General features: G+C 37.0%; 1 pseudogene; it reads right to left on the bottom strand.

The window, feature by feature from the left end:
- Nucleotides 1-2,551: 2,551 nt before the first annotated feature.
- Nucleotides 2,552-25,745, bottom strand: LOC120289545 (annotated as a pseudogene).
- Between the last annotated feature and the right edge of the window lies 1 nt (nt 25,746).

Here is a 25,746-nt window from a genome sequence, read left to right on the forward strand (position 1 = left end):
TCTCACTTAGGGTGCGTTTGTTTCGCGGAATACATTTTCGGGGAAACTATTTTCCTCATTTTCCGGCATTTGGTTCGCTTAGGAAAATGAGTCAATGGAAAACGTTTTCCTAGTCAATAGAAAATATTTTCCTAGCAAAGCTTAAATTCAGGAAAATGATTTCCCATTTGAAATGACCGGAAAACGTTTTTCGAATCTACCAAAGCTCAGATTTGATGCTTGATTTACAAATAATTATTCTTATAAAATATATTTTTTAAAAATTGAATTTGAATTTTTTATTTTAAAAAAAAAATAAAATTTGGAAAACATTTTTAAAATAAAAATAAAAAATTCAATTCGCTTCTTTTCTTTTCTTCCTTTTTTTCTTTTTGCTTCTTCTTCAATTGTCATCGGCCACAAGGACGGCCAGTGAGTTTTTGCTTCTTCATTTTTTTTTTTCCTGTGATGAAGTGTGATTATTTTTTAATGAGATACAAATAACAGAAAACATTTTCAATTATACATCGCCAAACAAAAGAAAACAAACCGTATTCTTGGAAAATGCTTTTTCGAAAAACATTTTCCTTTATCATTGAGTTTTCCGTGAAACAAACGCACCATTAATATTGGTTTGCTTCCCCCACATCACTTTCACGGGTATATTTGATGTACAAAATCCCTTGTTCTTATTTCTAAGGACATTTAAGTACTTTTCTTGGCTTAGGATTGACTTATCCAAGACAATGTTCTTGTTTTAAGAAAAGGAATTATTGTAGTTTGATGTTTTATAAAAAAAAAATCACACTAGTATTGGATTATAGCTGCCAAGCTAGCCATGGATCTTGATGTAAACCAACCCAAATTCATTCCTAACAAGTGACCAAGGAGAGAGGCTTGTTGTCTTTCGAATCCAACCTTGTCCATAGATTTTTCTATCACGAAAAAGGAAAACAAAGGAAAAATTAGAAAGCTCATACATAAATTTTATTTCCTTTTTCTTATTTATTTGTATATCTTCATATCAATTGTTAAGATAGATGCACTGTACATCTTAGTCATCTCATGTGTCAAGTGAGAATAATCAAAAAAGTTTTAAACCTGTTATAATCACGTCAATTTAATCATAAACTTATTTTTTAACAAATTCAGTATTAAACATTTTGCAAGTATGCTAATCTAGTTCATTTGATCAAATTTGACTAGCCAACACTAACATGAACGTTGGCTAATGTCGACTATCCAACGTTGACCATCCTGCGAATGCTAACGCCGCAATTTTTAATATTTTTCGAGTTTTTTTTAATTTTTTTTCTTTTTTCCCAATCTTCCTTCTTACTCTAGCCAATCAAAGGCATGGAAGCCTCGCCGACCAATGGTGAGACTCGCCCTCGCCAACCACTAGCATGAGTGAGCCTTGCTAGATCTGGCGGGAATCGGCCTCACCCAACCATGGTGAGGGCGAGCTTTATCGACCGCTAGCAAGGTCGACCCTCACCAAACCTAGCCATGGCAAGCCTAGCAACGACAAGGCCGAGCCTTAGTGAGGCCTTGACATTGGCCTTGCCAGTGGCCAATGGAGGCGAGCCTCACCATTAGCCAATGAGGCTAACGTATGGCCAATGGCAATCGACCAAAGGAAGCAAAAAGAAGGAGAAAAATAAAATATATTAAATTATTTAAAAATTGTCAAGTCAACATCCATCAGATAGTTAATGCTAGCTAGTGCCAGCTGCCATCCATAACAGCATTGGCCGACTAAATTTGGTTGGATAGATTTAATTTATACAATTGCAAAAATTTTATGATTGAATTGACTGAAAAAAAAAAGATTTAGGACTAAATTAACACGATTGCAAAAGATTTAAGTCCTTTTCTAGTAATTTTCCCGACGCATCATTGATTATCCTTAAATGTCTGTCCCTCCAATTCCCTTCCAATTAAGGCATCGCCTTGGGAACAAGTCATCACTCATGAACTGAGATTGAAGCTAGCTTCTTAGATGAAAAATGTTGGACCTCGTTTTTTGGGATGAGTTACAAATCTACTAGGTAGCCTCATGTAGCAACATGACAATTTTGATTCCAGAATATTTCAGATGCCCATAACCCTCGCGTTTGCACATGTCTACGCTGAGGAAAATTATAGAGGTGATGGATGAAAATTTTCGGGCTTAGCCAACCTTTAAGGGGTGTCCGACCAAAAACAAAACCTTAAAGACGTGATGTTGTTGAAATGCACGCAAGCTCGAAAATATGCTCAACGGAGACGTTTCTTTCTTGGAATCAACCGATGTGTGATTCAAATGTGAAGCCCAAGGAGCAGGCAAGTTATTTCCATTGTTTCGCTGAATCTTTTTTGCATATGTCTATGATTGTTCATTTCTAATATGTTCTTTGTCTTCGCTACTCTTACTCATGGATTTTTTAAATCACTACCATGAATTCCATGCATATGTTGTCGTGGTAGTGCTAAGGGAAGTCTAGCTGAATAAATATATCACTGAGGGATAGTGCCATAATTCCTATTTTATTCGAATGATCAGGTGTTATTAGGGTGATGGCGAGCCAATTTAACTTTCTGGCAATTCGATGAACAACCCAATCTCACCATATGTACTCCGGCTCATTGTTGTTGCTCTCGGATGAGCTGTTGATTGCCTAGGATTTGCAAGACACTGAAATTAGAAGAAAAAAAAAAGGACCCAAAATGCTTTTAAATTTAATAAAATAACAAGTACAATTGAATGGTGATGGAGAACCTGGAAACCTTCACTCAATTAAAATGGGAAAAAGCTTCAACACAATTTGGGATTTACAAGCAGTGAACAAGCCTTTCAATTAGGTGACGAAGCATCTGTCTATGCACTCAAATCTATTAATAGTCATTGGGAAATTTCTCACTTTTCCCAACGTCTGAATCTAGAAGAGGCTCTCTCGTCCATGGTCGGGGCAAAAAAAAAGAACTCGAAAATTGCCTAGCTACACCAGACATGACTATAAGCTTTGGTTCCACCTATAGTCAATGTCTAAAGTACAGACTAGTATCTCATGAAAGTACTATCCTCTGTGTTGTTGTAATTTTTTCAACAATGGTCATATTAAAAGGCTATTAGTTTTTATTATCGAGTTAGTATTTTCTAAACAGATCCACTAATGGTTACAAAATCATAGAAAGACACATAAACTTTCAGTCCTTCAACAATTCCATGTTAGAAGCATAGAATTGTACATGACGATGGTAAGTTGGGTAGTAGTTTTCTCAAAATAAATATTCTCAAAATTGTGATATTCACAATGCGGGTTGCTAACTTAGTGCTAGTAACATTTTTATTTCAAGTCAGTAACTTTCCAAGCATATCAAGTAATGGTCATGGGAGAACAAAAAGACACAAAAATTTGGGTCTGTCTACAGTCCTACAGCCCTATACTCCAATATTCAGAGGTTGCGACACCTGGAGTGCCATAACTTGGCACGGAGGGACACTTAAGTGCCATAACTTTAAAATGGTATACTTAAGTGCCAATATGGGAGTAAAATGATACACTTAAGTGCCACTCCGGCGAAAATCCGGTCAAATGGCGCGTGGCAACTTTCCGGCAAGTTTGGTCCAAAACGGCGTCATTTTGCATGCTGACGTGGCAGAGAAAATACAAAAACGACGCTGTTTTGCGTCTGACGTATAAATAATAATATAAAAATTAATTAAATTAAATTTAAACTTAATTTTATTTAAAATATTCAAAAAAATTAAAAAAATTTAGAAAAAATAAGAAAATTAAAAAAGGGCGGGGAGATCCCCCCCCTTTTTTAATTTTCTTAATTTTTCTTAATTTTGAATATTTTAAATAAAATTAAGTTTAAATTTAATTTAATTAAATTTTATATTATTATTTACACGTCAGACGCGAAACGGCATCGTTTTTGCATTTTCTCCGCTACGTCAGCGTGCAAAACAATGCCATTTTGGACCAAACTCGTCGGAAAGTTGCCACGTCAGCCATTTGGCCGGATTTTTGCCGGAATGGCACTTAAATGTCCCATTTAATTTCGAAACTAGCACTCAAGTGTACCATTTTGAAGTTATGGCACTTGAGTGTCCCCCGGTGCCAAGTTATGGCACTTGGGTTGTACTTCTACCTCAATATTCAATTGTATCTCTTGATCGTAATTCCCCTAAAATTTGTTTTAACATGAATTTGTAACTCTGTACTAGTAACTTCCATTATGCAGTCAATCATTTTCTTAACAGATCAAGTGTGGGACCATAGAAGGACACAGAGATTTGAGTTTGTCAATAATTCCATGTAAAAATGAAAAGTAGAATTGAATATTATGACAGTAAATTTTTCAGTGTGGTGGTAATTTTCCCAACTCGCATTAGTAGCTCAGAGCTAGTAATAAGTTTCAAGTAGATCATACGTTCTCAAGATAATAGAATTCTTCAGTGATGTTCAACCTATCTACTCATTCTAACTTACGCTATCAAAAACAAAACTTCTCACGGATAGAGAAAGGTTTAATGTAAACTGAAAATTAAGTGTCTCTCATTATGTTTGTCCTTTTCATCAAAACTGACAACATTGCAGTACTCTTTAAATGTTTTAACACCAGGACTAATACAGAGCAGGACAAATTGATGACCAGCAAATTTAACTAGTACAATAAACTGTACAGTACACAATTTCCTAATATTGGTTTGATGGACAAAAGCAGCAAGCTTCTTCACTACACAAGCCTATTAGAACATTAGGGCTGTCCTGCCTCGAACCCCGGATACGCGCACATCCCACTGCGGTCGATCAAATATGCGACATCTCAAGATACGTCGCCGACCCATTCATTTTATTACGCATGCGAAAGCGAAACAAATCTCCTGACTACATTTAACTTGGGATAGAAAAGCAAGCAATCAATCGCAATACCGACCACTCATTTACAAACACAAAGGGTTTAAATACAACACCGGACTGTCTACAAAATAGACCAGCTCGACAAAAGGGAAATTATCCTAAAACCAACTAGCTGGACACGTTCTCCAATCCTTATGATTTCGCCTCCAACCAAAGCTATCTAACCGCTCTGTCCACCAGGGACCTGAAATTGTAATCCCCAAACCGGGATGAGACAATGTCTCAGCAAGTTCAACTCCCTAAAACCCTATTAAAAAAAAAATACGCCCCGGGTAGCCTAGCCACATCACACAAAGACTTATCTCGCATTAGTCTTCATCTGCAGGTTAGCACAGTTTATATAATTCAACCACGTGCAATTATGATAACCAAACAACTACAGCACAATCACATCATCAGAACAATTCAACCACTTGGATCGTCTCAGTGATCAATCGACTTGGCCGATTATATGTCATTCTAGCAAATCAATCATTGCTCTCAATCACAGCCCTTTAAAAGGTGGTAGATTCTAGCCCGATGGGCACGACCTCTAATAGGTGGTAATTCACGGCCCCATTTGGGCGCAACCTTTATCAGGTGGCTAATCACGGCCTCACTGGGCACAACCTTTAATAGGTGGTTAATCATGGCCTCATTGGGCACGACCTCTATTAGGTGGTTAATCACGGCTAATTTCCCATCAATTTCCACACTTGGGATTTTATAAATAATCCCTATTTATCGCAATCACACTCAATTTGCCACAACCAATCATTAATTTCAAATTCTAAATGCACAACAGTGATCGACACGAAATTCTGAGCAACCGGGGTCAAACATAATTTTTTCATTTTTTTAAATAATAATAATTTCGGAATATAACATAATATTATAAATTCCAGAATTCAAAATAATTAAATAATTCAAAAATAAAACCCTATTATGTCCCATCAAGGCTTAACATTAAGTAACTTCTTTTAACCTTAAATAAACACACTTTAAGTTAATTAAGCACCTTAATATAATCTACACTTAAATAAATTAAACTAACCACCTAATAACACTTAACATAAACTAAGCACACCTAAAGCATCATTAACTCTCTAATCAAGGTTTAGTGAGCTAAACTCACCGAATTAGCGAGCCGAGCGGACCAAAACGACGAGGACAACGCGAGGATCGACTTTCCTCAAGGCGGGCCGAGCATCTGGGCTCAGGAAGGCAGCCAAAACAGGCCAAAACCAAGCTGAGAAACCCATTTTTTTTGCTGCTGGTCGTGGGTGGAGATGGGGCGGTTCCGGCGTCGGTTGGGCAGAGGAATGGCGAAGGAGCTGCGGCGGTGCCGTGCGGCCAACGACGGGGTCTCACGGTTGCCGGAGGTGGGCTGGACGATTCTGGCTGAGCTTTACCAGATCTTAAATGGCTGTTGGATCAGAAGAGCCGGCAAGATGGAGGCGGAGATGGGCGGAGCGGTGGCGAGGCGACGGCATGCAACAGTGGCGAGCAGCAACGAGCGGCATTGCTAGCTTCAATTGCTTGCTGCAACAATGAGGAAGATGCTGGCTGGTCTTTGTACAACAAGAAGAAATGGAGGAGAGAGAGACCGTGACGAGAGAGGAAGGAGAAGACGGAGGGCGTGCAAGCAAGGCGTAGAAGCAACGGCGATGCAAACGGAGGCGTGAGGCGGTGACGGGTGGCTACGGGCAGCTTGCTTGACGTTCTCCCTTGCTGCTGGTGCTCGAAGAAGCAAGGAGAAGAAGATGGAGAAGAGAGGCGACAAGAGAGAGGAAGAAGAGAGGGAGGAGAGAGAAGGAGGGGGCCATTTCTTTTTCTTTTTCTCTTTCTTTAATCCAACAAAAAGGGCCCACCATGATGTCATGCTCCGCTAACTTCAAATCCCCCACAACAATCTTCAATGGGTCCAATTCCATCCTCCGCTGGGGTCCAATCCTTGTACATCCAATTTCTTCAATTCCCATCAATTCTCTTTCAATTGAATTCAATTGAAGTTCATAAAATTAATCCAATGTCACCGCACTTCAATTCACATCTTCACCTGTTTGTAGAAACAACTTAAGCCCGAAAAGCGCGACCAAAGGCGAGCCTACTAATTTCTCGAGCCAAATTAGCCATTCTCCGATTTAATTGCTCAAAAACTCGGCTTGCACGAAAAATCTTCCGAAGATGAGTCGATATTCCTAAAATGATTTGTGACACACTCAGACTTCAAATTTTTGAATTCGATCTCAATTCCATTGTTAACTTCACTTTGGCACTATAGTAGCGTGGCCCAACTTACCGGGTAGCCTTTAGAAATTTTCATGCATTTAACATGTGGTTGATCATCTTAAACCACAATGTACATCTTTGAAACATTGGCGACTTTCGGTTGTTGGGATAATCTCAATGTTTCAAATACAGACACAGGGTACCCAATCGATAAGGACGTCGGTCCAGTGCCAATCGACCGGAATTGTGTGATTTGGTGGAATCACCCACACTTGATCACATGTTTTGTCAAGTCGACATATCTCCAGTCTTTAATCGATTCTTAATTGTGTCATAATGACCCTTGTAGAGTATCTTGGTCGAAAGGTCGCTTCCTGTTCAAATTCTCGAGTCTGGTGCATTAGAAACTTTTAACATCTTCACCCGATAGACTATTTTTCACATGAGTAGCCGACTCAAGGAAAAGAACTATATGCGTGCCAACGAAATGCCTGTCTCAATTTATTGAAAATAGAATTGGAAAATCGGGATGTCACAAGGGCCAAAAACATTATTAATCATTAAAGACCTCTCTCTCTGGTCTTAGCAGATCATAAAATTGCATTGTTAGATCATACATGAAAATTATTGAGAGATTCTATTGCAGGTTTCACAAGTTTGTGGATAGTGGTTAATATATACACAAAAGAGTGATGATGCATGGCAAGTGATAGGAAGCAAATAAAAGCACCGATGGGTAAGAGGGCGACACCTTTGCAAGAAGCTTTGCATTCTCTTCTTTCAGAGACCTCTCCTGAGGTAAACCAAATAAAGTTATGATTAATATAACCACAAAATTAACAATGCCTAATGGGATCGAATATGCATTCATCATATTTGTCCACTTACCTTTGCTTGTAATTGCCGTATCTGATCGTTGAATAATTAAGCCTGTAAAAGAGTTCCATAGAAATATTTTAACTTTCGTGTGTGTTCATGCTGTCCCAATACCTTTCTTAGTACAAGGTAAAAAATAATAAAAGAGAAAAAATAAGTTGAAATGATGGACGATAGAAATGAAAAGACGATGCTTTGCAACTTGTTCAGAAACATGGTGCAAGTGAGAAGTAGTACATGGAAATCGGCAAGGTTAATATAATAAAAAAAATCACAGTATTCTATTATTTTGTGCCAAATAGTGTAGACTATTTTTTTTGTTTCGTGTTAATAAGTATCCATTTGTGTCAAGAAGTGTCGAGAAACCATTGGTAAAAAATGATTGATGACTTTTTTTTTTGTCTAAGGAGAAAAGCCAGTTATTTAACCAAACCAAAAAAACTCGTTAACTAATAAAATAAGAGTTGGTAACACAGAATTAGTTGGTTACTTAAACAGAGAAAGGTTTTTTTGGTAAAATGTAAGAGGTATATAGACTTTTGCACAAAAAGCTAAACAGCCGTATAGCAAGGGGGGCCCCGGCACTAGCTCACACTCAGAAGGACAGAAAATCCAAACGAGTGGAAGGGGGCTGAGGCCAGGGGGGAGAAAAGGGGAGGGAAGAGCTGCGAAAGAGATACATTACAGATAAAAGCAGCAACAAAAGAAGGCCAAAACAGCGGCCAACAAAGGAGACAAGGGCAAAGAGCACACAACATTGTGGCCCGCACAAGGAAAAGACACAGAGGAGAAGAGCAGGAGAGACACCAAGATGAGAACACAAGCTGCATCATCAGGAGAGATTCGGGAGAGATCCATTAGAAGCATCAACCAAAAATAGCGAGATGGGCAACAATGTAGCAAAGGACAGCTTCACCAACCAACCATCGGGCCGAGAAAGAAAGAGAGAGAGGGGGGGGCAGCCAATAGCATAATCAATCAAAGATGGAAGGGTGGATGCCCCAGCTAAGTTGTAGTATTCTATTACGGGGGTCGTCCGGGACCTTGGGGAATGATAAAGCCCTATCATTGATAGCTTTACGAAGGTGATCCTTTAAAGCCGAGAGGTGTAATCTTTCATTGCGAAAGATAATGTTATTCCTTACTTTCCAAATGAGATAACATAAGGCACCAAAGGCAAAACGAGCCAAGGATTGGTGGAAGGTTGCATCAGAAAGGTGTTCAATAACCCATAAAAGATTGTCCTTCCAAGCATGATTCCTCCAAGGTAAGTTATACTTAGCCGCCCAAAAGGATGCAAGATGATTACTAATAGAACATCCAAAGAAAAGGTGATCAACCGAGTCCGACATAGAAGAGCAGAAGGCACAAGAAACATCGGGGATTCTCTCATGAGCAAACAACAATACTTGGGTTGGCAGTCAATTACGGGAGATTTAACCATAGATGGGTCTGATACCGAGGAGGTAAGGAGGGGTTCCATATAAATCTCGACCAGGGGACCACAACACCCCTCGGCCTTAGAAGGCTCCAAGCTGAGGCAGTAGAAAATGGTCACTGGCCTCAATAAGGTTTGGAAGGGGATCATCCCAATTCATTATGGAGGTCGCAACAGTAAAAGGTAGGGGAAAGGCAGTTAAAGCAGTAGCTACCGTAGCGAGCCTTGATATACCATAACAATAGATTTCACGGTCAGAGAATATCTTGTGACATTCCGATTTTTCAATTCTATATTTTCAATAAATTGAGACGGGCATTTCGTTGGCATGCATATAGTTCTTTTCCTTGAGTCGGCCACTCATGTGAAAACTAGTCTATCGAGTAAAGCCGTTAAGCGTTTTTAATGCATCAAACTCGAGAATTTAACTAGGAAGCGATCTTTCAACCGAGCTAATCTACAAGGGTCATTACGGCACAATTAAAAATCGATTAGAGATCGGAGATATGTCGACTCGACAGAGGCATGTGATCAGGTGCGAGTGATTCCACCAGATTGCACAATTCTTGTCGATCGGCACTGGACCGATTTTTCTGTCGATTAGGTACCCTGTGTTCGTATTTGAAATCTTGAGATTACCCTGACAACCGAAAGTCGCCAATGTTTCAAAGATGTACATTGTGGCTTGAGATGATCAACCACAGGTCAAATACATGAAAATTTCTAAAGGCTACCCGGTAGGTTGGGCCGCGCTAGTGTCGTGCCAAAGTGAAATTAACCGTGGAATTGAGATCGAATTCAAAAATTGGAAGTTTGGGTGTGTCACAAATCATTTTAGGAATATTGACTCATTTTCGGAAGATTTTTCATGTAATCAAAATTTTTCAGAAATTAAATCATAGAATGACTATTTTGGCTTCAGAAATTAGTATACCCGCCTTTGGTCTTACTTTTGGGACTTAATATGGATAAGTAAAGATGTGAATTAAAGTGTGGTGACATTGGATTGATTTTATGGACTTCCATTGGACTCAATTGGAAGAGAATTGAATGGAATGAAAGAAATTAGTGTACAAAGTTTCATGCCCCGGCGGAAAAATAAAATGGACCCATTGAAGATTGTTGTGGGAGAGATAGTGGAAGATGACATCATGGGGGTGATGTCATGCTGATTGAAGCAAAGGATTGAGGGCTTGACAAGTGGACGGTGGAGATTTAATCTCCAAAAAGGAAGTCATCACCATCATCTTCAAACTTGGGAAGGAGAGAGGGCAAAGAGGAGAGAGAGAGCCGGCCAAGGGGAGCTTGCCCGTCGACCAGCCAGCCCGCGCACACCGCCGTCCGCTGCTCCTCCATCGCCGTGCCGAGTCGCCGTCGCCGCCGCGTCGTCCCACGCGACCGCGCGCGCCTCGCCTAGCCGTCCCGCCCCCCTACTTTGCTCCGCTTCTCTCCGCCGCCTCCAACCTTCGTCCGCGCGACCCCGAGCCTCCAGCCCTCCATCCAGTTGCAATTCGGAGCCAGCTCGCCGTCGCCAAGGTCGCCAGGAGACCCGCACGAGCTGCCGTCGCCCTCCTCCACCCATTCCGTCCTTCTCGGCCCCAAATCAGAAGCTGGAAAAATGGATATGGCAACAGGTGTTTGGCCCGTTTTGGCCGCCTTCCCGAGCCCGGATGCTCGGCTCGCCTTGAGGAAAGTCGATCCTTGCGTCATCCTCGTCGTTTTGGTCCGCTCAGCTTGCTAATCCAGTGAGTTTAACTCACTAAATCTCGATTAGAGGGTTAATTATGCTTTACGTGTGCTTAGCTTAAGTTAATTAAGCCTAGGTGGTTAGTTTAGTTTATTTAATTGTGAATTAGATTAAGAAGTTGGTTTAACTTAAAGTATGTTTAGTTAAGGTTAAATTGATGTTTATATTAGTGTAATGGTGATTTGACATAAATGAATTACTTTTGGGATTAAATAAATATTTCGAAATTGTTTAATAATTTAATAATATTTTATTATTCGAAATTATTAAAATATTATTATTTAATTATTTTCGGAATAAATTTAATTATTTATTAAATTCGAAAATTTTGTCGAACCCTAAATTCTCATAATTTCGTGCCAATCGCTGCTGTGTAGTCAGATTTTGAAATTGACGATTGGATATTATAAATTGAGTGTGGATCGTGAAAAATACAGATATTATTATTTAATTAATTTTCGGAATAAATTTAATTATTTAATAAATTCTGAAAATTATTTTGGAACCTTATTTTCTTAGAATTTCGTATTGATCGCTGATGTGCATTTAGAATTTGAATTTGATGAATGGATATGGCAAATTGAGTGTTGATTGTGATAAATAGGGATTTTATTCATAAAAACCCAAATGTCGGGTTTTGATGCAAAAATTGGATTTTAATGATTATATTAAGTAGTGGAGTTTGAAAAAGTGAGATATTGGCTTTCTGGTTCGAAATTAGCGTGCCCACACACGTGAGTAATTTCTGGAATATTTTTAATATGAAGAAATATGATCAGGATCACTATTTTAAGTGGAAGTATTGAGTGAAATGCAAAGTATCCTAAAGCCGAGTATGATTTGGCTGTATAATAACTAAGATGAATCGTCCTAGGCTGTTGAGCCGGACTTACCCCTATATGGGATGCCCACTCGGTGGATGCGAGTCGCAGTTGATTTTGGGCCCATGCTCCTTCGGGAATGCCGTCGATGTACTGACAAAGCCGCGCTCCAAGGTAAGGAGGCAATGCCTGGCTATGTGTCAGTAGATAGCCGAACTGCGAGTAAGCTATGCCCTTGTGTGGCAGTGAATAATAATTGGAATGTGTGCTAAGTGCGATTGTGATTTATATGAAAGTGATGGCGTTCCAATTGTTTAAATTATTATTACTACCTGAGATTGTGTGATACAAATTGTGCTACCCTGCAGTAAGGAATTGAGGCGAGGTAAGTTCTCGGTGTGATGTAGCTAGGCCACCCTTGGGCGTATTTTCTTTCTAATAGGGGTTTAGGGGGTTGAACTTATTAAGACATTGTCTCATCCCGGTTTTGGGATTAAAATTTCATGTCCCTAGTGGACGGAGTGGCTATATAGCTTTGATTGGCCTTAAGGAGTTGCAAATGTGAAGTCATAAGAATTGGAGAACGTGTCCGACTTGTAGGTCGTAGGACAGTTCATTTTTAAGAGCCGGTCTTTGGTAGGCTTTTGACTGTAGGCCTTCATTTGTAACTCCGTTGAATTATGAATGTGTTATTTTGTGGATTTGCTTCGCATCCCGTATTTCATTACAATGATTTTATAATACGTTCCGCTTGCGCAATAATAAATAAATGAGGTCGGTGACACTACCTGGGAATGTCGCATTTGCATGACCATAGTGGGATGTTGGCGCGCTTGAGGTTCGGGGCGTGACACAGCTTGTAGAGCGGACCACGAGAGTGGCAGTGATCAAAGCAGAAAGAGACAGATAGCCCATTACCAACACGCCATTTAAAATGATGTCGGATCAAATCACAGAGACCAAGCAACTTCTTACAAGCCCAAGAGTAATAGGTAGGTCTTGGGACAATCCAGAAATTTTTGCGATTTAAGAAGATGGAATGAATCCATTTAGACCAAAGCGACTCCTTATCAGTGAAAAGGAGCCATAGGTGTTTGATCATGACAACAATATTGCTCACCTGAAGGGATCTAATACCCAAACCGCCTTCCTCCTTAGGTAAACAAACTTCCACCCATGCCACCTTTGCGCCCCAGGCCCTAAGTTCGGGCATCTCCAAAGAAATTGTCGGAAAATATGTTCAATTCGATTAGTGACTTAAGGCTGGAAGGATGCATACACTAGACCAATAAACCTGGATAGAATGAATGACCAATTTGATTAGCTGCAGTCTGCCTGCTAAAGAAAGAAACCGATTTGTTCAAGATTGAACTCGAGAAGTAATAGTATTCACCAAGGAAACACAAGCCTCATTGCCCAATCTAGAGGAAATAATAGGTACACCGAGGTACCTAAAAAGGAGAGAGCCGAGCTGAAATCCAGAGGTACTTACCAGAGCATTCCTAAGAGAATTAGGACCACCCAAAAGAGAGGTTAGTAACTCCTATAATTAAGATTGGTAATTTCTAGTTGGGTTCCTAAGTTAGGCAAACATTTATGCGTGTACGAGTCTTATAAGTGAAGGGTGAAGAGGAGTGAGTATTTTTATCAACATAAATTATTTTATAACTAAGAAAGTGATAAAGAGAAGAAAGATCTGCTGAAGTTGTTGGCACGTAAGACAGAAGAGAAAGAGTAGACCTCACACTCCACCATAACACAATGTTTCCACTCCATCTCAAGAGTAGTCAAAGGAAGGGTTAGAGTAGGAAAAATTGCACTAAGAAAGACCAAATAAGCGTTGGTAAGTTAGTCCCAAAAAAATAAGTTTATAAGTCTATAAAGTTAGCCAAATAGAGTTAGTAACCCAAAAAGAGTTAGTAATTTAATCGAAAAATAGGTCTATAAGTTATTTAAATAAATATTTACAAATATACACAAACTATTAAATTTAAAGGAATGGTAAGAAAATATAAATAAAAGTTTATAAAAAATAAGAGATATTGATAATTGCACATTATTGAAAAGAGTCGGTGATTCCATACGAGCAAGTTACCAATAAGTAATTTAGAAATCAGGTAATTGAAAACTTTTTTTTTATCACGGTTTTTTGTCACTTACAACTCTTTCATAGGTTTATCAAAAACTATCCAATTTATTTTGGAAAGACAAACGATAGAGTTGTCCAAATAACTCTGAGAAAAATAATGATAGAAGAACAATCATGATAATTTCCTTGTTTATTGGAAAAAAAAGAACAGGTTAATAACTATGAAGAAAAAGGGTGATTTGTGTATGTGCTTTCGTTCTTTCATATAAGGTAGAAAACGCCATGTATAGAAAAATTGGTTCTCTCCTTTCAAATGCCAAGTTTAACGTTTTTAGTCTATTCAGTTCCAATCTTACCATGCCATTGCATTCTCTATTGAAATTGGTGTTTTGGCTCCTGTATGCCTATGATCAGTCCTGTTAGTCATTCAAGGGAAATTGTTTCTCATTGTTTTCCTTCTCACCATATCCATGCCTCCAAACACAATAGCTACTCGACAAAAGTTCTCAAGACATCTACTTCGCTCTAAGAAAAGGACAAATATGCCAAAGACGCATGTACCTTTCTTTCCCTAATGCTGCTCAGACTTCGCTCGAGCTGATCCCCCATCAGTTGGATTTCGTCGATTGAGCAAGATCCAAGACATTGTCCTGATAGCTTCCTGATTTAAAAAAGAAAAGGAGTACCATAGTTTAGGGAATTAGATATCAATAATCCATTTCAATCCACAATATATAAGAGAGAAGTCTCAAAATTTGTGGACCATAGAGAAACTTCAAGAAGCTAAATCTTCCTCTCTATATCGGTGGTATCTTGCTTCAGACGCTGCACATATATGGAGATTGTGATATTTATGAATCGAGTGAACGGAACAATACAAACTGAACAAATATTAGAAATGGATAAAACTAGTGACCAAATCTGTAACACCACAGGATCCTGCAAAACTAAGACTGCTACTATAAGAACCCTAACGTTCTTGCAAAATTTGTAGCTGCCATAGTCAATTCTATGGCTTACCACCTCACTAATTCTTGAGATCAAAGGTAGGGTTCTTATCAAGAACGCGGGTCGATATTATTACAATCTGCAAATACATACATAAAGGTTCACACCAACAATCAATTTTAAGGCTTCCTTCAAGAAAACAATAAGTTGTAAATGCCCAAGGAGGGCATGATTCTGAGGTATAAAGTGGTGGATGGTGAGTGGGATTTCAGAAGCTGAAAGCATTTTAGAGGACCAGTTAATGTCCTGAGGACATGTACAAAGATCAAAATAGCATTTTTAATGTTATAATTAGCTTGAAACCTATTTGTCTCTCTATACATATCAGCAGTTTCTCCTCTCTGCTTCCCAGTCATTGCCAAACCACATGAATAAGAGTGGTAAGGCTTGCAATAATATTACAAGTCCTTTATCTAACCATAACAGCACTTTGATAGCACAGCTTTTGTGGCTCTCTCAAATTATTCCCACCTGTACTAGACTAGCATTTTGAGAAACTTGAGATACTTGACTTTTGCTGCAAAGTATGAAATTTCGATGAGTTTTCTAGAATTTGGTTGCACACTTAAAAAGAATAATTCTAGACATATTAAGACATGTCTCCTAAATCTTTTTACTTTATGACCCAAAAAAAAAAAAAAATCTTTTACTAATTGATGATGTAGATTCCTGATAGGTACTTAAACGAGTTTACTAACTTAAATAACATTTATGCAATGCCACATCGCTTAGCGAACCAATGTAGAAGGTATCCCCAGCATTCCTCATGCTTAAGAACCATGAAGCATCTCTCATGTACCAAAGCACATGTATCACATATATGTATTTAACCTTGTAAACGTTCAATTTTTCATTTTCTATTTTTTAATATTTTTTCAAAGTGAAACGTTTAATGCTATCACTCAGACAAGAGATGTATATATGAATGTGCCTACCAAGTTGATGTCCCCATTAATGGTCATATTCTGTTGATGAAGACAAAAAGACTCACAAAGGTAAAATTTGAAATATTGATGTTTTCACTAAGCTTTGGTGACGATGGATGTAATGAAAATCAACAACTCAAATGAGAGTTGAAAATGATTAGAATTCTTCTTCTAGTTGAAATAGCAATCTTATCAATTAAGATTTGAGCACGGTGAGGATTTAATTAAGTTCATTATTCCAATAGTGGGACATTGTGTTTCTTGTATAGATGTTTCCTACTTCAATTGGGTTTCTTATTGAGAAGTTTCCCATATTAAGTAAGAATAGGATTTCTAGAATAATTTAGCAATTTTTTTTTTATTTTGAATTCGTGATGCGATAATACTTTTACATCCCATTTGTGATGCTCAGGCAGTTTTATGTCTAATGCCTAAAAAAATTACCTATCTTGAGTTGTTGTCCATTGAAAATTCTCTTCACAAGTTCTTGTTAAGTTGAATTCACAGCTTAGGGAGATATCATCCATTATATCAATTTTCTATAATGGTAGAGACGATTTGTCCTGAATAGTGAGCTTCAAAGAAAACTTGAAGAGAACAAATGATTCAAAACGAATAAGTTTTTTTCAGCATCACATCTATACTTTCCAAGCATCTCACCTAGGGTTTCAAAAGCTTTACACTTCAGAGAACCATTCCATCACACAAGAAAGAATTACAATCATCCTTATAAACCTTTCTAGGATTAATCATACTCCTACTAGGAAGACTCCAAACAAGAAATAGAACTGAAATAGAATTCATCTACAAAAGAATTTAATATCCCATTTATGACGTAAGTAGAAAATTAAAAAAAAAAAATCCTGATAGTACTCAAATCCTAATTGAGAAGACCACCACAAAAATCAACTAAAAGTAGAATCCAAATCCTAGGCGTCACAGGCCAGTAATGACCATTCTCATCAAATCTTTCTAAAAACATTGGCTTGTTTGATATTTTTGCCTTCATTAGTGGCTATAGTCCATGATTTATCCTCAATATAATAGACATCATCACAACAAACTCAAGCAGAAACTGATTCCGAAGGTTAAAATAACACATTGAGAATTGAGGTCATTTCTTTTCATCTCTTGCAATGAAATAACACTTATAGAGTGCCATGTCACTTGGTAAACCAGCTCAGAAGTTTTCCTAGCACTCCTCATGTTTAAGAACCATGAAACAGCATCGTGAAAGTTCAATTTTCCAAAGCACAACGTGTTTTGCTATAACTCAGCCAAAAGATATATCCATGAATATGGCTTCCACGTTAGTGTTCCCATCAATAGAAATATACTGTTGATGCAGACAAAAGGATTTACTAAGTTGATATTTGAATATTGATGTTTTTACCAAGCTTCAGTGAGCATGGATGTTGTGAAATTCTACAACTCGATTACCTAAAAAATTATATTGAGATCAAATCAGAATTGATTCAAAAGTATGAAGTAACACGTTGAGGATTAAGATCATATCTTTTCATCTCTTGCAATGCAAATAAACCACACAAAGAAGCATCATCTTCATCAAACAAGAGAATTATGAAAGTGAATTTCTAAAGAGATTCAAAGAGAAAAAGTCATTGATCTGCAGGTTGTAGGAAGGTTCATGATCCAAATTTTTCTGTATCTATTTAGACATTTCGTAGAACAGAGGTTGTAAAGTAGTCCCCCTTGTGAGCTGCGAGTTGTGAATTAGAGATATATATATATTATTTAACATGAAGAATTAGCCAAAAAGATGCATAACCATTCATCATCTTAGTTCTATCGAGCCTGGTATTTTTAGATTTAGCATTTGACTAGTAGTTCAATATGTTGAGCCAGGAGCTGTCCCTCTCATGAGTTATTCATTTCTTCGTCCTATGGTTTCAATTGAATTGATCAAAAACAAATTCAATAATTGACTTGGCATAAAGTAAGTTTATCCGCAACTTATCTTATATATACACCTTCTCATCAAGAGAAAACTTACCACATTAAAGATGTATTCGGAAGTTAAATGTCACTTGACTCTATCCCTTTTTGTACAAGTATATCATCATCATTAGTATGATATCTACTTTGTGGTTCTAGTGATCCATTTAAACCATGTATTTAGGTAGATTGTCGTGTGATTCTTTGCATACAAGGTGACTATTTATGCATACACAAGTATATATTATAAGGTTGTTGGGGAAATAGGATTTCTCGCCATTTGTGTTTGTATATAGACTTTTTTGTAAGTCCCATCCTGAAAAAAGTTAGGTAATGTGATGTTGTATGTTAATCCACACACACAAAAAAGAGGAAGTTGCTTTCTTACATACAGCAAAATGAATAAAAATTGAACTTCTCAACTTGCTTAACCTCTACATAATGTGCTTGAATAGTTAAAATATTACTAGTCCGACGTTATTGACTTCTATTGACTAACAAACATGGCAACTTGTTTGATTAAACCGAGAATCTCACTGAACTACTTACCATGCACCTAATGTATTATCATGGAAAGGTTAGAGAACTGACCAGAATATATTGTTCCATATTAGCCTGGTACGTAGCCGCATCATTTGTAGATCTACAATATCGATCAATTGTCTTTCGGATTCTGAGAATTTGAAAAGATAACATATGAGCTCAGCCACTGGGAATACATTCTCCAAATTAATCAGTATCATCAAAACTAAAGTAATCAAACGTCAAACAAATTAATGATCATTTTTGTTAATCATGCATGACTTCCAGTGACTATGCATCACCATCACTCACAAACAGAATATGCAAGGAGCATAAGCCTCTGCAAGAACCTTTTAGCCACTCAGCTACTTATTTGCAACGATATGAAGTACTTGCAAAAGTCTCAGTTGCCCACCGTATACTTTGTCAATAATTGATGCCAGAGAGAGCATAGAGAAGTGAGAAGTAACACAAATGAGAACTTAAATGAATAGGTCGCTCATCACTCGTAAAAATTCATTTAAGAGATAAGAGCAAAACAAGAAATTCGTCTAGTTCTCAAGCCAAAGGCTAAATAAGTTATGAAACAAAACAAGCCTACCTCATAATTCATCATAGCTTGCTTATATAGATGAGTTCGGAATAACCCTTCAAGCATGAGTAATTACCAAGACTCATTGAAATGACAAAAAGACTCATGGGAAAGACAAAACTAGCCTTACTAGAAAACAACTATAATTAAATAAGGACTCCGGAAACTTGAATGAAACTAGACCTTGAAAATATGAGAATCAAATGTAGTTGGTTTTAAGTCTCCTAGTTTTACTAGTTCTGAATTAATGGAATGCTCCGGCATCAATAATCATGCCAGCAATATTTTTCTTCAAATTTTAGCATGTTCGATTTCACATTATAAAAGTATATTTAAATGTGAGCGTAGAACTGAACTAATGCAATGTTTTTTGCCCCAGCCCAAAGTCTTCAATATTCCACATGCCACTCCATGTCAGTAAGAAGTAAGAACAGCACATGATGCTCTTAAAATCATTGTGAAGCAGTACAAGGACTCACTACTTCAGAGAGAAATTGTAAGAGCAAGCCGTTGCACCTACATTTAACTTGTGACTTCCAGTACTTTTTTTCCCGGTAAATGAAGAACAGGGAGTACTTACATGGTGGAGCAACTAAAATGGCAAACATGTACAATTGCAGTCACTTTTGGACATAAATACTCTATTTATAGGAAATCCAAGAGATCAGTGTGTAGTGTCACATTAGCCTTAATCTATTATACTAGTGAATGCACTCGATCCATAAAATCACCACTACACAAATCTAGTCAAGCCCATAATCTTATTCACCTTTCAAAGCACCCTATAATTAAAAGAACCTGAAGTTGAAGATGTCAGGACTTGTTTCACAGGCTTTTGCTTAGGGTTAAAGTACCATTAAAAAATCAACTTGAAAATCTTTTGCAGGTTTTGTTTGATTCAGAAAAGAGATTAATTATGCTTTCAGTTTTGATTCAATGAACTGCGATTTGTAATGCTTCTTGATTATGGCGGTAGATAGGTAATTCATTATTCGATTTCCTGACTATAATGCGTTTCATATGAAATTTCTAGTTTTTGCCTTGTGTTATGGTCATAAACTAGAAACATGGATCTGTATGATTTATAAGATAACTATTATCACATAGGATACATAAAATAGTCTTAATTCATGTCTAAGCGGTATAATTACAACGAACTGAATCAAACAAGGTAAGGTTTGAAGGCTTCACCCTTTTCAACTTAAGTTTGGTTTTCTTCAACAATTTTCCAAGCAATCAAATTTGTTTGGAAAAGATCTACTTCGAATAGAATAGTACCTAACTGCAAATACGCTTAATCATCATGCCCCAAGAATTAGTTATGGAGATCAATCCCTAGAAGCAGCCTTAACACCTATAACACTTCAAAAAGGAACACTACACGGCGTGTTCGAATTGGGGGGAAGGCTGAACTGTTATGTCGAAACCAGAAGGACCAAACAATATCAGTCCCTAGTTTCACTAACATCAAATTATGTTTTCATTCCCCAAGACAAAGTACTAACTATCCTAACATGTGAAGTAGCTGGGGGAGAACAGTACTTGCAAGATATTCAACAATTCATTTCCTCAGAAGAACCATTAAGAAAGAGGGAGTCCAACTCCAACGCCACAGCGTACACAATGAATGCCTTTGATCATCTAATCCCCCGCATCTAGCCAATTGATTAGGTACCCCCCAGTGCACTGACTATCCAAAAAAATGCGAAAGAGAAGGTTTTATAGTTTCATGCTTCCTTTTCTCAGCTAATTTCAACTAGGATATTTGAAAAAAAGGCATTGTTCTTAAAAATTGTCCGAAAATGAGAACTGGATTGGTCATCATGGTGGATTAGTCCATGATCGAAGGGGAATAGCATTTAACGCTTGACCAAAACCATAAATGGGAGGAAAAAAAAACATGCCATGACGCTGTCTATTATTTACACTTCACAAACACAGCGTATATATGTGCATGTGCCCTCATTTTGGACATAAGAATGTCAACATGGCTCAATCACGTTGCCCATCTAAAATCAACTCGAGAAATTATAAAATCAATATGTGAACGTACTTGGAATTGCTTGAGAACTCGTGAAGCCTTCCTTTCTGTGAAAAGATAATCACGGCGACCTCAGCGTCGCAGAGGACCGAGAGCTCATAAGCTTTCTTCAGTAGCCCAGTCCGGCGCTTTGAGAAGTTGACTTGCTGGCTCGTCGTGTTCTCAATTCGCCTCATCTGAACTTTGCCTCTCACCATGATTAAATTCTTCCTACATACATGATGGTTATCAACCCTAGGATGGCAAGTACTCAAACGTAGCGATGAATATAACAAATATACCTCAACGATAAAAAATAATAACTCACCAGGACTTTGGCAGCGTCAACCAGCTCAAGATTTATCTTTTTATCCACCTCCTATTATCTAAACTTTATACTGAAGTTCTTCAGAAGCTAAAAACACCGCAAGAAAAAACACACTTTTTTTTTCAAACAGACCAAAAAAAACCACTAGACAAATCATACTATATCATCATTCGACCTTACCAAAAAAAAAAAAAAAACTATATCATCATTCGAGCACAAGCAAAAACCACAGGATAAAGATTTCACAATCAAAGGTGGGAGAATTATAGATTCGCCCGGGGTATTAAAGGGGGAAGCTTCTCTACTCTACGTGAGAAAAATGAACCACAATAAATTCAGAAACCCTACAGAGGGATGAGAGCGCGAAGGCAAAGGCCAAAAAACTGGAACGAAAGCAAAGGATATTTGGCAGCTGATGGATCTCTCTTTATTTTGTGGCCATGAACATAAAAAAGCAAAAAAAAAAAAAAAAAAAAAATCCTTACTATTCCAAATTCAACGATTTTCTACTCAGGGCAAATATGGTGTGAGATACCCATCAAAAGGAAATACAAACAAAAAAGGAAAGAAATAAGGAGGCAAGCAAAGCATTCAAGTTCGACCGAAACGGCATCGTCAATTTCGTAATGAAGATTCGAAGAAACAGAAGGATTGTCTCGTTTTGATTAAGTTATGAAAAAGAGAGTAGAGAGAGAGAGAGAGAAGATATTAATTTATTTATTTTTTTCAAAGAAACGTATACTTTGCCAGCGGGCTTCGGCTTCGGCTTCGGCTTCGGCTGTTGGGGCCTGTGGGACATTCGAAAGAGCACTAAGAAACGAAACGGGTGAAGAGAAAGAGAAAAAGGTCGTACGTGGTCATAAATTGTGGACATCATCGTACCATAAATTGTTAACGAATGGGACGTTGACAAGTGGGAAAACATTATCTCTCACTTAAACTCAGTGGGCCTCCACTCGACCAATGGAAAGAGACTCTGTCCTTTTCTTGGGCCAAATAGGAGCAGCCTCGGGGCTCTTCTTCAATCGGTTCCTCTCTCGATGGGTTTACGAGCACTAGGGCACACGAAATTATGACCATGATAAATTCATGGACAAAATAAATACAGATCTATCTTTTAGCTTATCCTTTCTTTATGTTCTTCTTATAATTCCTCATTATTTAGAAGTGTAAAAAATACCTAAACTTTTCGATTTGGGTAAAAGTAAAGGAACATGGAAAGTTTGACACTATAATTTGGGTTTCGGTTTTTTTTTTTTTTAATTATGCATATAGGAGATCAAAGGCCACTAGTGCACTAATCCTAGATCATTCAATTTTTTTTATTAGCAAAAATGTGATCTTTGACCACCCAACCACCAAAAGGAAATGTGATCTTTGAGAAGATTGCTATGTTTTGACAGAAAACAAGTAGAGCAAATATATCACAGTGTCAATATTGAGATAGAGCTTGAAAACTCCGAAACCTTAAAGGTAACAAAGGTAAAGGTTGTAGATGAGATCACAATTTTTGAAATTAGTTATATTAATCAGCTAGCAAAATCGTAACACTCTATAGTCATGAGTAGATAAAGAAGGCAAATTGGGCCATAGATACATTGTGATTGTACATATATTACTCATGCATTGATTGTAAAGAGATAAGATAGAAAAATATGAGCTTTCATCTTATTTTGAGGTGATAGTGTTGAATCGTTATAGTGGCTAGAGGTTACGAGTGAATAAATGAAATCACTCCATTGGAACTAGATGTGGCAACTTTGTTAAGGTACGCAAGAGCCAGAACATCATTGGAAACAAGTGGATGATGGAAAGAGGCCATAAGGTGATATTTGTTGCAAAAGGGTGTACACTACAAGAGAGCATCATTGATTACAACGAGGTGTTTTCTCCTATTACAAGGAATCCTTATATTTGAATATTACTTGCCTTAATTGCTACACAAGATCTTGAGTTGGAATAGCTGGATATCAAGATGACAATTTTTCACGATGAGTTGAAAGAGTAGATTCATATGAGGCAGCAAGAAGGATTTATTATTCCGGATAAGGAAAATCATGTTTATTTATTAAATAAATCATTTTATGGGTGGAAATAATCTTCTAAGCAGTGGTATAATCACTTTTAATGCTTTTATGACTAGTCAAGATTATTTGAAAGTCAGTTGGACAGCTTACTTTAGAATTATGGAGGATGAATCTTTGATTTATCTATTATTATTTGTTGATGACATATTGATAACAGTTAAGATTTCGTATGAAATTGGTGTGTTGAAAAGGTAGTTGAATGTTGGGTTTCAGATGAAATATTTTGGTAATACATAAAAGAAAAAAAATGTCAAAAATGCTTATTGGATCAAACTGTATGGAGAGCCTTTGTTCTGAATTGTGCTGTGGTTTTTATTTGCAATTGAGTTGTTTATTTATAAATACCATAGATTTTGGTGTACTTTAAGCGTGAGAAACAATCGAACATGTAAGCAATTATTAACTCTATGATTCTCCAATTATTAGTAAATAATTTGCTGCTAGCTCTTCTCGTTAAGGAGTTACCAACACATAGATTAGACCATGTAAATTCCTAATGTTTTTTCTTCTCGACTTATTTCTATAGTGATTTTGCATTGATTTAATTTGCAAGTTCCAATATTTACCATATTAATTTTATGAAAATTTAGATGGACAAGTCACCATATCAATTATAAAATACAAAAGATGAGGACAACATAGCTAATGCAATGTGGATTCATGAGGGCACCAAAATAGCATAAGGCCTTTGAATAAATCACATATCGATAACACGGGCTTTTAATTAAATTGCACATCTTTACTAATATATTAAGCCAAAGCACACACCTTACGCATACGACCAACATACCTCATTTATCATGTTTCCACATCACAACAATCTTGACCCTCTCAACTATTCCATATTCCTTTCTTTTCAATAACTAAGTACATTTTATAATGCAAATATCAACATAGTTGGAGAGCATCTTCTCTCTACCAACTCAATACAAAGGCAAGTCTTCAAAACAAAGATGCAATCTAACTTCTACTACTGCTAATTCTAATTGAGTTTCTTGAACAAAAGGCAACCATAACATTCTCAATGACTTTTATACAAAACTAAAAGGCTCCTAAGTTAGATTTGAAAATCTAAATATCCTAGGAATCACACAAATATTTATCAGTTGAGATGGCAAATATTTTCTCCTTTAGCAAACCAACAACATTAAGTTGAGTTGACAAATAGAGTGTGTTTAGAAACTCTATCATATATTTGCAGCTATCTCCCCGCTACTCACAATATTTACAGGTAAATGGCTAATACTAAGAGAATTATGTATGTGTTTTTCTAATTTAAGTAATGGTTGAGTATTGGAGAAGTAATGCTAAATCATGCAGTGGCATAATATACGCATCGTCAATTGATTAAACTTTTTAACCTATGGGTCGTTATTTCGACATGTACAAAAGGGTATTTTGAAAAGTCATCATTTGGTTTATTCACAATTTTGTTGAAATGATCGAAATAGAACTACTGATTACAAATAGCATTTAGCATAAACAGATAATCCAATTTTACTTTTAAAAAAATTCAAAAGGGATTTTTGTCATTTTTGTCAATGGGATTCATCCTAACAAATTTTACATTTAAAAATACTCTCACTTAATATTGGTTTGCTTCCCCACATCATTTCACAGGTTTATTTGATGCACAAAATCCCTTTTTTCTTATTCACGAGGACATTTAGGTACTTTTCTTGGTTTGGGATTGACTCATCCAAGACAATGTTCTTGTTTTAAGAAAAATAATTATTGTAGTATGACATTTTATAAAAAAAGAAAAATCACACTAATATTAGATTATAGCTGAAAAGCTGGTCATGGATCTTGATGTAGACCAGCCCAAATTAATTCCTGACAAGTGACTAGGTAAAGGGGCCCGTTGTCTTTCAAATCCAAGCTTGTCCATAGATTTTTCCATCACGAAGAATGAAAACAAAGGGAAAAATAAAAGCTCATACATAAATTTTGTCTCCTTTTTTATTTATTTATTTGTATATATTCTTATTAATTGTTAAGCGGATGCACTCTACATTTAGTCATCTCATGTGTCATGGAAGAATTATCAAAAAAGTCTTGAACCTATTGTAGTTGAGTCAATTTAGTCATAAGCTCATTTTTTTTTTTACCAATTTAGTCTTAAATATTTTGTAATTATTTTAATTCATTTTATCCAGCCAAATTTGGCTTGCCGGCCCTAACAAGAATACTAGTTGGATAGTTGGCCAATAAATGTTGACGTGATAATTTT

This window comes from Eucalyptus grandis, chromosome 11 (assembly GCF_016545825.1).
Source record: "Eucalyptus grandis isolate ANBG69807.140 chromosome 11, ASM1654582v1, whole genome shotgun sequence".
Taxonomy (NCBI): Eukaryota; Viridiplantae; Streptophyta; class Magnoliopsida; order Myrtales; family Myrtaceae; genus Eucalyptus; species Eucalyptus grandis.